At 43.9% G+C, this 14,562-nt stretch overlaps 1 pseudogene; it reads left to right on the top strand.

The window, feature by feature from the left end:
* Positions 1-5,846: 5,846 nt before the first annotated feature.
* On the top strand, positions 5,847-6,796 carry LOC102921133 (ubiquitin-like protein 7 pseudogene; annotated as a pseudogene).
* Positions 6,797-14,562: the final 7,766 nt, after the last annotated feature.

The following is a 14,562-nucleotide window of genomic DNA, read 5'->3' as shown; positions in this document are numbered from 1 at the left end:
CGGAAGTGCCCGCCCCATTCTGTCAGGCAGTCTATCCGGAGCCCCGATTGGCTAGTGAGGCTGCAGCTCCCTTAGGGACAGAGTGTTGTGAAGGGACACAGATCTGTGGTTCCCATCTCTGGCTTCCACCCCAACCAAGCACAGAACTGTCCCAGGCCTGCAGAGATTGGCATGCAGCAGAACTTCAAAGTTTTCCGTATTACGTAACAGTCTCATCACTGTTCTAATGTCCAAAGTTTCTTCCGAAAATCAAGGCAATATTTTGAATGTGCCATCTTGTAAAATCAGAACACAAACTATGTATGCCCAATACACAATGGCACAGAATATACATTTCCCTTTCAAAGAAGTAAGGGAATATTGGACCAAGGCAAAACTGAAACCCTGCAGGGCAAACGTCAAATCTTGCAGCTCTGTCTCAGACACCCGGGGCCTCAGTTTCAAAAGGCTAGGATGGCTTTTTCTCACTGCAACTTCTCATACAGCTAGCTCTCTCTTTGCTACTTCCACTAACTTCATGCAGCTATTCTATTTTCTCTTTTCTCCGCTATTCTCTTCTATGCAGAGTCTCAAAGCTTGGGTATCTCAGCATGTTTTGTTCTCGAAATGCAACCCAGGCTTCATCACCATGTATTCATGCAATGAACTCTCACAGTCTCCTCACTCGTGCTTTGACCATTAAACATTTCATCTTTCTTCTTTCAGGAAAAAAGTAGCACATAGGTAACACCACCACACGAGGTTCTAGCTTTGAATGGACCTGTCCCCACTCGAACAGAGCAGCAGGATGTTCTGTGTGAAGTTTGTTTTTCGGACTAGGAATCACCTTCCTTTTCCTCCCATGCTTAAATGCTTGGATGGGTGGGCAGTTCCCTTACAACACCTCTTCTACATTTCTAAGCAAGAGGAGGTGGCTGCTCTCTAATGGCCCTAACCTCCCTGACAATTACAGCCTCTGTTTCAGCACATGACTGCCCTCTGAAACTACCCAGTGTTGTTTACATTTCAAACCACACAGGTTTCATTAATCCCTGCTCATATTGTTGCTGTGGGATGTTCTGTATGTCCTGTGGGAGCCCTTCTTGGGTTCTTTGTGGCGTTACCCAGCAGGTCCATATAGAGGATGATTAGGACCATGGGCCTGAGTGCAGGTGTTTGAGATGGTCTGCACTTGGCTGTGCTGGGGGATGGTCTGCTAGGCAGGAAAGATAGGCGGGACTAACAGAGAGGAGAAATAAAAGGACAGAAAGGCAGAAGGAGAGGCTGCAGCCGCCGCCATGACCAGAGACACTGCAGCCGCCGCCATGACCAGAGACACTGCAACCGCCGCCATGACCAGCAGCATGTGAAGACGCCAGTAAGCCACCAGCCACATGGCAAGGTATAGATGTATGGAAATGGATCAATTTAAGATAAAAGCACAGTTAGCAAGATAAGGACAGTTAGCAGGAAGCCTGCCACGGCCATGCAGTTTGTAAGCAAAATAAGTCTCGGTGTTTACTTGGTTGGGTCTGAGCGGCTGTGGGACTGGCGGGTGACAAAGATTTGTCCTGACTGTGGACAAGGCGGAAAACTCTAGCAACATATTGTTGCTCTTTTTCACTATGGTCCTGCAGGAGTCATCAGTAATAATCACACCATGGACTATATGTTTTGCCAGGATAGTCCATTCCTTTTTAGTAAGCCTTACTCAATGTCATTGGACATGGGCACGATACAAAGAGATAATACGTCAAAATATTATACAGACAACCTGTCTTAGTGACTTTTCTATTGCTGTGAAGAAACATTATGACTAGTGACTCTTATGAGGCTTGCTTAGAGTGACAGAGGATTAGTCTACTATCATCATGAATAGCAGCATCATGGTGGACAGGCATGGCACTGAGTCTCATATCCTGATACACAGGCAGGCAGAAAGAAACACTTGTTTTGGTCTGGGCTGTTGAAAACTCAAATCCTGCCTACAGTGACACATGTTAACATACAAGGATACACCTCCTACTGTTGCATCAAGTATTTGAATATAAGAGATTAAGGGTGATGAGAACAATATAAACCATGAAAGGAATATAACCTAAGTAGAAAGAGCTCTAGAGGAAAAGATAGAGAGTGAAAGAAATTGAGAGAGAGAGAGAGAGAGAGAGAGAGAGAGAGAGAGAGAGAGAGAGAGAGAGCGCAAAGGAAGAATACATTTTCCAGAAATAGGGTGGATCTAGTCCCTCTGGCTTGGCAATACATTTCCTTAATATACCCTTCCCTAACTCATCTAAGATGAAATTAAACAATTCAATGCCTCCATGTTAAGGTTTAAGCCTTTATCTTTTCTCTGAGTGCATGGCATTATCTCTTGTTTCTCTCCCTACCCAGTTCTCTCAGAAAACCTGGGAAACCTTAGATCAGGTCTGATGGAAGCAAAGAAGGCAGTCCCTTGATGTGGTTAAGTGACTGTTGCAGATGATGCCATCTGGAAGCTGAATTTCTAACTGGGTAGAAGTGCCTCACAAGGCTACTAAGGTTTTAATTTTCATTTAACTATATTAACAAGTTCGAACCTAAAGGCATGATGATTTATTTGATAATAGATTGCTGCAGGCTCATGATAGGCAGCCCGGGTTGCATGGTAACTTCATGGTACATTTTCAAATGTTCAGTTTCTACTAAGGCACAAGAGCAGTCCCAAACTGTCTCTCAAAAGGAGAACAGTTGTCTGAAGTTGATGGTAGAGCCTTGCTCAGAAATCCCAAAAGAGTCATCTTTGATTCACTTATAGGGGACATCCAAAGGCTCCAAACAGCATCACAATCTGCCACTGCCACTGCAAGTGCCATCGGGTCTGCTGGATCATATGGTTCAAGTGGTGTAGCAGCCAGCAGAGTAGCCTGAACCTTCTCCTGTTCCAGGCCACACACAACTGTAGACACTTTCCATGTCACTTAGTAGATGCACCATAGAAACAAACCCAAGTGAGGAATGTGCTGTCTCCAGAATCCAAATAGGCCCAATAACCAAAAGGCTTTCTTGTTTGTGGGAAGAGCAAGGTGAATAACTTATCCTTCACCTTAGATGAAATATCTCTGCATGTCCCACACCAGGGAACTCCTAGGAATTTCACTGAGGTAGAAGGCCCTTGAATTTTGATTGGATTTATGTCCCATCCTCTGATTCACATATGTGTTACCAATGAATTCAATGAGGTTACTACTTCCTGGTCACTTGGCCCATCAAATATAGTGCAGCAATTTGATATTTTATGGAATAGACACACAATCAGTATCCCTTCTAGCTAAGTTATGTATGACACAGGACTGAAGAGGTAACATATCATTGAAGTAAAACAGCAAAGCTATCCTGCTGGCCTGAAAGCAAACTGCCACTGGTGGTCATTATGGACAGACACTGAGAAAAAAAAAAACACTTGATAGACCAAAAGCTGTTTATAATTCACCAGGAGATGTGTTCATGTGATCAAGTTGTCATAATTATTATGCAGGAGGAGGGGGTATGCCATGAGTGCAGTGAAACATGCTGACATACTGGGCAGATGCAGTGGTGGGCTGGCTGGTGACCCACTCCATGCAGGCATAGCAGTGGGGCAATGGGTGGACATTCACAACCCAGATGCTACATCTGCACAGAAATGGTTTATTATAATAGAGAGACAAAGAGAAGATAGGAAAGAGGGAGAGAAGAGAGAAAGAGGGAAAGAGAGAGAGGGGGGTTGAGGGGTGCATGCCTCATGGGAATGGAGAGAAAGGGGTGGAATTTTTCTTTAAGAAGAGGCTTTTTAAGGACGCAGGGCAGTCCCAAGGGGCAGGTCGGAATATCAACACAAGTAAGGACACCATATCTGGTACAGCAACTGCAATTGGAGTCACTACCTGATTGAGTTTTTGATAGTCAATTGTCGTTTTTCATTATACATCTGTCTTCAGCACTGTCCAGATAGAAGAGTTAAAGGGAGATGTAGTTGTGGTGGTAACCACCACCCAGCATTTTTCAAGTTCTTCATGATGGAACTAACTTCTGCAATTCCTTCTGGGATGCAATACTAATTTTGAATCACTATTTTCCTTATCAAAGGCTGTCACGAAGTGTTGTGGCATGGGTGTGTGGGTTAATGCAGATCCTTGGAGAGAAAACTCAGAGGCACCTTAAGAATGAATTTAGCCTTTCATGGCTGCAGGGGGATCCAGTCTCTAAGGACTGAAAACTTTCCCTTGTCCCAGGGCATTTTTATTTTTCTCTATATTTACAGTTTAGCCAGTTGATTTTCGTATGTTCAAAACAACCTGAAAGGAGCTCCCCAAAATACAATGCCAAGTGCAAATTCCTTGATTCATCAGGGACCACAGTTTTCCAGGTTTCCTGAACCAAGTTTCGCATAGGCCTTTGTATCCTTGGGAGACTCCCAGACAGGATTCACATAGAGGGCAACAAGAGAAACAAAAGGTGTCTGCTAAACAAAAGCTGGGTTAGAGCTAGGTGCTACTCTCTGGTGCCCAGGCCAGGTGTAGCCCAGTGGAGTGCAGCTAGAAGAGGCAACTCTAAAGACTTCCACTTGTCATTTCCAACCACAACAGTCCTTACTCAACAGGTCAGAGAAGCAATGCCAGCTTCTAAGTGTATCTATCCCAATTTCCCAATTCTGGGATTGGGAAAAGAACCACAGGATGAGTTTAGGGAAACACTGGTGTTGGTTTTAATGCGGCAGAGCTGCGTTATTCATTAAGCGGTGCTGTTACCATGCGAGAAAGAAGGCCACGAGGCACAACAAAACCCACTGTCAGAGCTTTATTAGGGGAAGAGAGGGACAGAAGAGAGTGTGACCAGGCCTGTGGGAGACATGTGCAGAGAGAGAAGACGGGGAGGAGGAGGAGAAGAAGGGGAAGAAGTCTGTGTCCCACTTCTTATGGATTCCCCTGCACATGCGCATATGGGCTCACGGAGCTACACCATGCATGTGCATAGATTGCGTGATCATGCTGTGTGCAAATTGCATGATCATGCAGCACATGGACATGGATTACGTAGAGTATAAGGCCCCTTGCTTAGCTTCTGAACTGTGCATGTGCAGTCATGTAGAAGTGGGAATGGCCAGGAATTCTAACAACTGGATCTACTGTGATTTTTTTTTTTTTTTTTTTTGGTTTTTCGAGACAGGGTTTCTCTGTGTAGCTTTGCGCCTTTCCTGGAACTCGCTTTGGAGACCAGGCTGGCCTCGAACTCAGAGATCCGCCTGCCTCTGCCTCCCGAGTGCTGGGGATTAAAGGCGTGCGCCACCACCGCCCGGCCTGTAAGTGTGATTTTATCCAATTACTTGACCTCTATAAGGCCCTCCTTTAACTGGAGGGCCACACTGTTTCTTGGGATCTTCCGGAATCAGTGTCTAACAGACTCTAAGAAGTCTGATTGTTTCCTTTTCCCCAGTATACAGCTACCCTTGTAAAAGGCCATAGGTTCTTTTGGGGAAGAACTTGAGAAAGGGTAACAATAAAACACTTAGATATTTTATCAAGATCCTTCCTCAGGGGAACCTGGGCATTGCTTCATTCAAGGGTTCCAGGTCTACAAACTGTCTCAAATCTAAAATTTTCTCCCAGGCTGAGAATCACTTTGCACGGTCCAATGCAGCCACTCGCCCCCAAATCAATTCTTCAGTTTCCAGAGACAGAACTGGGAGAATATTCGCTAGGGGCCTATAGCATTTCATTTCTAAAGCAGCTTATTGCTGGCAAGCTCCAGGAATCTGTTCCAGACCCGGAGCTGATTGATCTGATCTACTGCGGTCGGAAGCTAAAAGATGACCAGACCCTTGACTTCTATGGTATTCAGCCTGGGTCCACAGTCCATGTTCTCCTCAAATCTTGGCCCGAGCCTGATCAGAAACCTGAACCTGTGGACAAAGTGGCTGCCCTGAGGGAGTTCCGGGTGCTGCACAGTGCCCTGCAGAGCAGCTGGTCCTACAGAGAGGCGGTCTTTAAGATGCTCAGCAATAAAGAGTCTCTGGATCAGATCATTGTGGCCACTCCAGGCCTCAGCAGTGATACCATTGCTCTAGGGGTTCTCCAGGACAAGGACCTCTTCTCTGTCTTTGCTGATCCCAACATGCTGGATACATTGGTGCCTGCTCACCCAGCCCTGGTCAATGCCATCATCCTGGTTCTGCACTCGGTAGCAGGCAGCACCCCAATGCCAGGAGCTGAATCCTCTTCCCGAAGCATGCCCTCCAGCTCGTACCGGGATATGCCAGGTGGCTTCCTGTTTGATGGGCTCTCGGATGATGAGGACGACTTTCACCCAAGCACCCGTTCTACGCCCTCTAGCAGTACACCCAGCTCCCGCCCGGCCTCCCTGGGGTACAGTGGAGCTGCTGGGCCCCGCCCCATCACCCAGAGTGAGCTGGCCACTGCCCTGGCCCTGGCCAGTACTCCAGAGAGCAGCTCTCACACACCAACTCCTGGCACCCAGGGCCATTCTTCAGGTACCTCGCCAATGTCCTCTGGTGTCCAGTCAGGAATGCCCATCACCAATGATCTTTTTAGTCAAGCCCTCCAGCATGCCCTGCAGGCCTCTGGGCAGCCCAGACTTCAGAGCCAGCGGCAGCCTCAGCTGCAGCAGTTGCGTGACATGGGCATCCAGGATGACGAACTGAGCCTCCGTGCCCTTCAGGGCACTGGAGGGGAAATCCAAGCAGCCCTGGAGCTGATCTTTGCTGGAGGAGCCCCATGAACTTCTAGTACCTGAGTGCCTAGCAAGTTGCAGAGGCGATTCCTAGAAGGAGACACTTGTGAAGTTGCCTCCAGCTGGGATCTTCCGGAATCAGGGAATCAGTGTCTAACAGACTCCAAGAAGTCTGATTGTTTCCTTTCCCCCAGTATACAGCTACCCTTGTAAAAGGCCATAGGTTCTTTTGGGGAAGGACTTGAGAAAGGGTAACAATAAAACACTTAGATATTTTATCATGATCCTTCCTCAGGGGAACCTGGGCATCGCTTCATTCAAGGGTTCCAGGTCTACAAACTGTCTCAAATCTAAAACTTTCTCCCAGGCTGAGAATCACTTTGCATGGTCCAATGCAGCTTTTCTTTCATTCGTTAGAGAATTTTTCTGCTTATTCAGATCAAACAAATTTAGTTGGTGTCTTATCTGTTTCACACCTGGAAATACCATGATTGATTGGCCAGTAAGAAAAGGTCAATATGAGTCATGTACCAAAAGAAAAAAAAATCACTTTGCCTGTGCTGATCATTATAGGTTGGGCCATTATGGACTTTATCTCTGTTGTCCATTGTGATAGCTATGATTACATTGTCTTTGTCAATCAGTGTTGCCTCCTGACCCCTGCTACCTCAAGAACCAATTCAACCTATTGCATTTAATTCATCCAACTGATCAGTAGTGTTTCCAACCCTAAGGTATAGCACAATGAAAAGTGAAAAAAAAGCTTCAAATGTGCTGGTGCTCCTTACACCACTTTGCAATTTATAGGATTGGCAAAGGGCATGTCATCTGGGCTTTTCCATTATGGAGGATTAGGTTTTACACTGTGTACCCACTCCAACATTGCAATTTCCCTCAGCCTTAATATCCCTTCATTGACACTAAACCAAGGGTGTCTGGCATCTCCAAATCCTTTTGAGTATACCATCTTTTGACAAATGCTTCAACCAACCATTCAAACAATCTTTTTACACTTTTTTTTTTACTGTGAGAGTTTCCATATTAAACCTAGACTCTCCATTCAGAGGGCCCATATCAATAAACTCAGCCTGATCTAGTTTTATGTTCCTTCCACCATTATCCCACACACCTAAAATCCATTCCCACACATCTTCCCCAGACTTCTGCTTGAATAAATTAGCAAATATATCAAACTCTTCAGTGGTGTGCACAATATCTATTTCTTTTCTAGGAGTCTGCTTTGCATTGAGTCCAGTTATGGTTCTAGAAGCAAGTATTGGTGGGCCCTGAGGGACATCAGCATTGTTTTGTCTAACATTTCCTTCAGAGAAAGCCACTGATGTTTTGGCAGACAGTGAAAGATTAATGTCCTCATTCAAAAATGAAAAAGTCAGTATTTCAAAGGGTGGGACTAAGGGTACTATTTCTCCAGTTTAGATAAATTTCTCAGTTGAGAATCTGAGTGTTCAAAGTCATGTGCTTCAGTTGGTCCCTTCCACACATCCCCTTCCCATGTTACAGGTTCTCATTCTTTGTCAAATTGGGCCCTTACTTCAACCAGTAGGACATGCCATGGCTGAGACTTGAATTTTCACTCTACTTCAGTGAGCCTTATAATGAGGGCATCAGCTTGGTTTTTCACAACCTCAGTTCTGTGGCTTCTGGAAAGAAGGTTCTCTTTCAGGGCAAAATTAGAAAACTTCAAACTGTTTATATGAAGCTGGAGCTGGCCAATTTTCTCACCAAGTTCATTGTTGTCCTTCCATGTGTTGTAAGAAGCTAAAAGTTGGTTAATGTTATCACAGAGCTCAACCCTAAACTTGGTCAGTTTCTCCAGAGGTGCTAAGAGCAACCAACCAGTATCATCACTTTCCTTATTTTTCCCCAAACTGTAGAAAGTTTCATACAAAGTGTCACCTGTCAGGGACCTACCCTGGCCTGTCAAAGGGTTCTTGGAGGGAGAAGTGAGGATTGAGAAATAATAGGAAGAAATATAGATGTAGAAGGAAAGACAAAGACACAGGACAGCTTTGGGAGGGCCCTGGGTCAATACCCAGTCGCCCTGAGTTTATTCACGATGGGCTTTTTGTATATCAGCAAGGGGAGGGGCAAAAGACCTAACCCTTTCAAGGTCGAGGTATAAAGTACCAAGTGTAGACACTTCAAAACACCTGGTAACCACACCTTTGGACAAATCATCCTATTGGGTGAAGCAAGCTCAGACTTTCTGACCTTGAGTAAGGCCTTGCTAGGGAGCCTCTGTGGGCCCCACAGTCACCAAATGCATTGCCACTAACAATTGGTGAGTCAGGATAATCAAATGCATTTATATCCTTTAAGTTTGTGATATAGTTAACACCATGTTTGTTCAGTATTCTCCAATCTCCCAGAAGAGGCTTCAGTAACTGCAGAATCTTTGGTAATAACAGTTGTTGGTGAATTGAAAACCTATTCCAGACATTTAAAAGGTTCATCCTTATACTTCTGTTGTTCACAGCAGTCCTCAACTTGTGGGTCACAACTCCTTTAGTACATCTTTATCTCTAAACATTACTTACATTATGATACAGTCAAAATTATAGTTATGAAGTAGCAATGAAAATACTTTTATAATTGGAGATCTCCACAACATGAGGAGCTATATTAAAGGGTTGCAACATTAGAAAGGATGAGAGCCACTGTTCCAGAATTACTTCTCATGCCAAAATTGGTATTATAGTTCTCTGGAGAAACAGAGCTTATAGAATGAAAACTAAAATACATATTTAGGGTTTATTGGAAAGACTTACAGTCTGTAGTCCAGCTTATCCAACAATAACTGGCTGTGACTGGAAAGTTCAATACTCCAGGAATTGCTCAGTCCCTAAGACTGGATATCTCAGCTGGTCATCAGTATACACTGGAATCCCAAAAAAGTAGACTCTAATTTCAGTGAAGAAACTGACTTGCTAGCAAGGTGAGTGCAAGCAGAGAAAGAGTAAAAACATCTGCCGGGCGGTGGTGGCGCGCGCCTTTAATCCCAGCACTCGGGATGCAAGGCCAGGCAGATCTCTGTGAGTTCAAGGCCAGCCTGGGCTACCAAGTGAGCTCCAGGAAAGGCACAAAGCTACACAGAGAAACCCTGTCTCAAAAAACCAAAAAAAACCAAACCAAAACAAAAAAAACTTCCTTTGTCTTAGTCCTTATATAGGCTTCTAGCAGAAGGTGTGGCCCAAATTAAAGGCATGTCTACCCACCTTAAAGATCCAGATTAAGCCGGGCGGTGGTGGCACACGCCTTTAATTCCAGCACTCAGGAGGCATAGCCAGGCAGATCTCTGTGAGTTCAAGGCCAACCTGGTCTACAAAGAGAGTTCCAGGAAAGGCGCAAAGCTACACAGAGAAACCCTGTCTCAAAAAACCAAAAAAAAAAAAAATCCAGATTAAAGGCCTGAGTGTTCCTACTTCAAGGACCCAGATTAGCAGTAGATCTATTTACTTCAAATTAGGCAAATGCCCCTCACAGATGTGCCTTCCATTGTTGCATGTTAGTTAATTCCAGATGTGGTCAAGTTGACAAAAGCCATTACAGGTAGGCAAGACACAGGGATTGGGTCAGGATACACTCAGTAGATCCAATGTTGAAATCAGGGCTTCATACTTTTCACAATAAGAGTCCTTTTCCCTGTGAACCATCTCCCTGGCTCTTGATACCTTACAGGTTCCTTACATAACATCCATCATTTCCCTTTATCCCACATCTCTCTTGCATGCGTGGTGGGGAAAGGCTTCCAGTCTTTCTCTTCCAACTGGCTTTTATTGCTTATTTGCGCTGAGACAGGCTCTGCTGTAACCCAGCGTGGCCTCAAACTCAGCAGTTGTAGCTGAGGATGATCTCAAATTCCAGAGCCTCCCACTGCTGCCTCATGAGTACTGGGATGTCAGGCATGATCCTCCATGGCTGGTTTGTGCCATGCTGAGGATGGAACTACTAATCCCACTGAAAGAGAGTAAAGACTATTTCCAAAATTATTTGGTCGAATCAAGTTAGCTTTACTTTTTCTGTTAGACAGGGCTATCACCCTAAAGCTGGGTTTGAGAAAGTAGCAATGAACACAGGAGAAGGTAGGGTTTCTATAGCCAGAACCCAGCAGGACTGTGGGGTTTTCAAAGGGTCAGGAGATTTCCAGAGGAAATTTGGTTACATAGGAACTTGGCTGAACATTTCAAAATTATTTGGCAGAACACACCTTATCAGGGTGTCAGTCAAACTCAATAGAGGAGGGAGCATGTCAAATTCCATAAACAGGTTAAATCTGGTCAACTTGAAAGTTGCAGCAAACAGAAATGGACTTGTACTGACCTTATAATGGAGGCACTTCCATCATTAAGATGGTGTCAGTCTGATTCATCAGAACCAAGGGTGCTGTGCATCCTAGGCCAGCAGTCTGCCACAGAGCCTCAGCCCCAACCCACGGCTTATATTAAATATCTGTCTTGATGCCTCTCTGCACATCCCTCTAATGCTGATACAATGTTAATGTACCTCACTTGGTTGAGAAGAAGTTCATGACAAATTTGCCATTTACATTCTGGAGTCTTTTAGTAAATACATAAATGACAAAATCTAGAATTGGTCCTCCCTCAGACTATTAATCTGTCAGTCTGTTGGTGCTATTGTTCTTAAGGAGATGGAAACAGGGCATCTAGGCTCATGCCTGCAATCTCACCAGTTAGAATTCTGAGGGAAGAGGACTCTATGAGGTCCAGCCCACTCAAGGGTATATTGGAAATTCAGGCCACTTTAGACTACACGGTTACATTCCTTAAAAAATAATTGACAAATGGATAAAATGGAAACTGTTGAGTCTTTCTGATTTTTTTCTGATTTGATTTTTTCTGGTGCAGTGGGGTTGGTGTGTCAAGACTATTACTACTCATGAAATAAGAGAATTGTCATTACCAAACACAAGGATGAGAACTGATATTTTAAAATTTATTTATTTATTTATTATTTACTTATTTAGGGTGGGCATATATGTGTGAACACATGATGAAGGAAATGGCTGCACATGTAGAGGTCAGAGGAGAGCACGCAGGAATTGGTGCCCTATGCATTACAAGAGTTGAACTCAGGTTATAAGATTTGACTTTAAGCATATAAGATTTGGCTATATTTGTTTTGTCTCCACACTCAGGAAGACAGGAACCAATGAAGTTGGCTAACAGTAGTGCTTATAAACGGCACCTCCATTTCCATGCATGTTCGACTGTACTTTTCATTATTATTCACTTGTCAATGGATTGAGGGAGGAGACATTTGTGAGTTTGAGGCCAACTGGATCTACACAGTGAGCTTCAGGCCAGCTGTGGCTCCAGAGTGAGAGCCTTCCTCAAAACAAAACAAAACAAAACAAAACAAAACAAAACAAAACAAAATGCTTCAGGCTGCAGGAATATATCATAAGAATTCAGCTGATTATGGCAAAGTCACTACCTGGAGGGATCAGGGAATTCCTCCAGAGGAAGCCAAATTCCAAGGAGTTTTTGGTGTTACTTGGCTTGTTATATATCAGCTGTATTCTGTTATGAAAATCATGTGTGCCTTCATAGTTTTCCCAATTGATTTTTCCCTAAGAAGGACTAACAGTGTAGACTGATCACTCTCTGGACATACACATTCCAGGTATTTGGAGAACAGCCTCAGGAAAGGCTTTCTCTGGAATCAGATATCTCCCCTAGCCACTTTTAAGGACTACAGGAGACATCACCCAGGTGGGCGCCCAACTTCTGAGGACTAACAATGATAACAGCCCACATGCAAGTCTCCTGACTTACGGTAAATTCCACAAGGAGACACCGCCTAGGAGAGGTGGACATTAAGTAATAGCTTTACACAATTTAGCTCGGAAGAACTAGTTGGGTAAGAACTTGAGAGGAACGAACTGAGATGGGGAAGAACTAGATTGAAGGGCTAGAAGAGAGGACTAGAGGAACGAGATGGAAGATGAGGAAGAGCCAGATGGGGAAGAACAAGATGAGGAAGAACCAGATGAGAGAGAAGGAGACAGGAGAGGAGCTGATAGGGGGAAGAACTAGATAGATGAGAACCTAGAAGGGACATGAGAGCAGAATAGAAATTGTGTAGAGAGAGAGAATTATCACAGAATAATAAAGTGTATGAACTAAGGAGTTTCGTGTACATGGATTCATTTCTTTTCATCAAAGATTAATTATCAGCTGGTTGTAGATTCTTCCCGGACCCTGGGAGGGGACTATCCAGGGGCTGGACCCCCATAGTCCCTGATAACAAAACAAAACAAAACCCAAAACAAAAAAATCATGTAAACAAACAAAAACCCTTAAAGAAGCTGGGTGGTGGTGGCTCAAGCCTTTAATCCCAGCACTTGATAGGCAGAGCAGGTTGATCTCTGTGAGTTCAAAGTCAGCCTGGTCTACAGAGCAAGTTTGAAGCTGACCAAGGCTACACAAAGAGACCCTGTCTCAAAAAGAAAAAAACTTAATTAAATAGAGATGTTTACTTTTTTTTACAATTTTTTTATTCATGGTCTCTCTAAGTCCCTGCCTAATATAGGTGCTGGGTCGCCCTGAGTCCCCTGTGACAGCAGAGCGTTAGGAGCTGTGCCATCTCTTCCCCCAAAAACCCCAAGTACTAAATCTCTGCGGTTTTAAATCGACAGGTTCACTTTTTCAAACATTTAAAAGTTGATACTTTATCACCACAAAGGCATTCAAATAATTATGAGGATCATCTCTAGGAGAAAAATAAATTCATGTGACACATGTTTACAGTGATCTTCAAGAATTTACATTCAAGAGACTCGTCTCCCTAGAACGAAGAGTTCTGTTTGTCACCTCAATTCCTTACATGTTTAATTTTATTTTTGAGCTCAGGTCTCACTGAGTGGTCCTAGCTGGCCTAGAAGTCACAGACCCATCTGCCTCTGCCCCACAAGGTTTAGGATTAAGTCACATGTCACCATACAAGGCCATATTTATGCTCTTTACATAACATCTACACAATATATCACAAGCTGAGTGGTAAGAAAAAAATGTCTTCTAGATCTCAAATAAATATACTGTGTTCATAGTATGTTTCTTTTTAACATTGTTTGGACCTTCCCTCCTTGTTTCAATTTCTTTGTTGGGGGGTTTATTTGTTTAATGTTTCAAACCGCAAAAATATGAAGTGGAAATTCCAGTTGATTATGACAAGCTAATACGTGAAAGAAGCCAAGGGCCTTCCAGAAGTCAGGCTGAGGCTCAAGGAGCCTTGGTGATATTTGACATTTGATTATTTGTTGTTTCCTGCTATGAATTTCTCCTGTGCTATTGTAGCTTTTCCATCATTTACTAGGCACCATTTCCCCTCTCCTAAAGGAATATTTAGATAATTTTCTGTACAGTAATGCAGCCAGGATCCCTAATTTCAGGGCTTTCTGTAATTATCATCATTAGCAGCATCTGGTCAGGACCATCCCTGGATGGACGAAAGTATCTTACCTGAGATACCTCACAGATTCTCTAAGAACAGACTTAAGCACCTAGACTATCTGTTTGAGAAGGCCTGGCAGATGTGCTAATTAAGCTTAACTTTCTGCTTTCCAGATCTTATCTCTAGTTTTGGATCCACCCTTAACAATTAACTCAGACTAAAGGATTCCAACTTACAAGTACATCTCTAGCTGTGGTGGAAGTTGCCTAGTGACCCCAGCACACTTGTCAGAAATGGTGGGAACAGAGATAGCTTGGAGAGATAACGGCCAAAGGGATAAAAGGCAGTTTTATTTTCAGAGAAGGACTAGATGGAGAAGAGAAAAGAGAATAGAAGAACTTGATGGGTAAGAACTGGAGAAGAATGAACTGGAATGGGGAAGAA

The sequence above is a fragment of the Peromyscus maniculatus genome, chromosome 22 (genome assembly GCF_049852395.1).
Source record: "Peromyscus maniculatus bairdii isolate BWxNUB_F1_BW_parent chromosome 22, HU_Pman_BW_mat_3.1, whole genome shotgun sequence".
Classification (NCBI taxonomy): Eukaryota; Metazoa; Chordata; class Mammalia; order Rodentia; family Cricetidae; genus Peromyscus; species Peromyscus maniculatus.
This window is presented reverse-complemented; position numbering and strand designations above follow the sequence as displayed.